Here is a 2776-nt window from a genome sequence, read left to right as displayed (position 1 = left end):
GGAGTGGAGTTGGAGTTAGCACCTGATCTCTGTAAAGAAGTCACTTCTGTGAGTAAAATGTACTCAGAAATACAGAGGGAGAAGGGCAAGAAGTTATAATTTTGAGAGCTAAAGAATTAAACAGTCATTGATAGTAAGAGATGAACGAATTTGCAATCTTTCTGACCTGTTCGCCGAGAGTGTGGTCATTTGTTGGATCGATGGACAGAATTTACCGTTCCCCTATGACAGATTAGGTTGGAGTGCCAACTCACGAAGTAACAGTTCGGGTAATGGACTGATTGTCAGTTACAGGGATACAGTTTGCTCTTGGGAACAGTTTAGCAGGGTCCAAGGTGGGAGTGAAGCCCCTTCTTGTGGAGAAGACTAAGGAAGACAAAGAAACCGAGGAGGTAAAACAGAAACAGCCTGATATTTTCCCAGACTGTGTTGTAACAAGATCCCACTATCATAAGTCACAGCACGAAGCTAAATATAAACAGAAAAATGAATAAGTTGAGGTTCAATTAGCGAACACCCTGTTTGACGTAATGTCGTAGGAAAAGCCTGAACAGTCCAAAGTTAGACAGACGTGTTTAGTCTTGAAAGGCGAAGGGACTTGCAATAGAAAGACAACATATATATGTGAAGGCGTACTCTGAAACAGAGGCAGAGATTATTCTTGAAGGTTATTATCTGAAAGATGGAATCCTGAGACAAAAATGGAGAACACCTCCCCCGCAGGTTAGTGCAGAGGAGAAATGGGCCGAAGTGAATCAGGTGGTGTTGATGATAGCATCTAGACAGGCGGTGTTATGGGTAACACATTAACTACCTGTGAGAGGTCACCTAGACATATGAAAGTCTCAGGCTAAGGTACAATAACATTTTGATTGACCTGGAACGTACAAGAATGTAGTAAGCTTTTGCTGTATGTGTCATACATGGCAAATGTTAGCTAAGCCACGGGCGGTACCAAAACTAGTACCTTTGTGGCCAAGTCTCGCATTTGAAGAACATTTCTCACAGGTTATGAACGATTGTGTAAGTCACCTCCTGAAAAGAAAAAGTGGGAACCAGATCTTGTTACCATAATGGATGTGTCTACCAGATGTCTGGATTCAATTCAATTATGGAGTATCAAGGCATAAAGTGTGGTGGATGAGTTAGGATCTTTTTTCACTCGTTATGGGCTACCCGGAGAGATTCAGTTGAAGCAAGGTCAAATTTTACTGCTTGGATGTTTAAGGAGGTTATGGATAGCTTAAGTATACAGCACTTTAAATCAAGTGCATATCGTCCTGAATCTCAGGGAGCTTTCGAAAGATGGCATCAGATCCTGAAAACCATGTTGAGAGCAGACTGTCAGGAATATCCGAATGACTGGGATAATGGTATCCCGTTCGTATTATTTACCATTAGAGATGCCCCAAACGAATCTACTCAGTTCGTTCCCTTCGATTAAATATTCGGGCCTAAATTAAGAGGCCCTTTGAAACTGATTAAAGAAAAACTGACAGGACGAAAGGGGGAGATCTTACACTTATATTATGTATCAGAGGTAAGGGAGATATTAAATCCAGTTGGTGAGTTAACTAAACAGGACCCAAACTGCGCACAGAATGAAATGAAGCAGGTGGCAGACATAAGCTCTAAGAATCGGGCGTCTGCACAAGTGGGTGACGTTTTCGTACTGTATCCAATGTTAGAAGATTCATTCAAAGCCAATTGTAGTGGTCGCTATCAAATTGAGAAAAAAGTTGACACAGGTGAAATATCTAGTAAAGATATCAGATAGAAATAAAGGTGTCAGGTGTGTCATGTGAATATAATGAAACCGTATTTTACTAGAGAGAAAGAACGAAAGAAATATGTGTTACTTACTGCCCCGCAGAACGAGGAATCAAATCTAGATGGTGTGGATTTGGATGTGTCTCAAAATAGATGAAAAAATAAAAATATCCCTGAGGAGTTGGCAAGGCTCGTAAACTATCTGCCTCATGAGCATAGAACGCAGCTGAAAGGTTTGTTACAGCAGTACAAGGATATTTGTAAGAATCGGATGGGAGGACTAATGCTGTTGAACATGGTGTAGATGTAGGGAATACTGCTCTAGTAAAGCAACACCCTATTGGCTTAATCCTTTCAAAGCCACGCGGGGCCAGATACATGGGGAGGCCATGCTTGCCAAGGATATCATCGAACTGAGCCAAGCGAGTGGAATTCGCCGATTGTCTTAGTTCCCAAACTGGGTGGGGTAAAATGGTACTGTGTGGAGTATCGGCAGGTCTACGCCACTTGAAAATCGGACTTGTATCCAATACTGACTTTGTAAGACAATGTCGAGAATGTCGGAAAAGCCAGTTACATCGCCATTTTGGACTTATTTTTGGTAACTGGACGGTACCTTTATCAGAGAGAGCGAAATAAATTTCTACATTTTTATCCCCAAATGGGCTGCATCAGTTTAAAGTGACGCCCTTTATAATGAAGAACGCACCAGTCACATTCCAACGACTCATACAGAGTTGAGGCTGGGTTAACAAACTGTGCAGCCTATTTGGACAATGTTGTGATCTTTTGTACGTCCTGGAAAGAACATATGGTACAGTTAGCAGAGCTCTTTGAACGACTACGAGAAACAGAAGTAGTAAGAAACTTATACCAAACTGAATTTGCAAAAGCAGATTTGACGTTCTTGGGCCATAACATCGGGCATAGAAGGTCAACTCATTGGAATGCAAAGATGCAGGCCATCGAGGAATTTCGATTACGAACCTCAAAAGATGGTGCTTTG

This window comes from Chiloscyllium plagiosum, unplaced genomic scaffold, assembly GCF_037043375.1.
Source record: "Chiloscyllium plagiosum isolate Xiang-an unplaced genomic scaffold, Cpla_swu_hap1 HiC_scaffold_40, whole genome shotgun sequence".
NCBI lineage: Eukaryota > Metazoa > Chordata > Chondrichthyes > Orectolobiformes > Hemiscylliidae > Chiloscyllium > Chiloscyllium plagiosum.
This window is presented reverse-complemented; position numbering follows the sequence as displayed.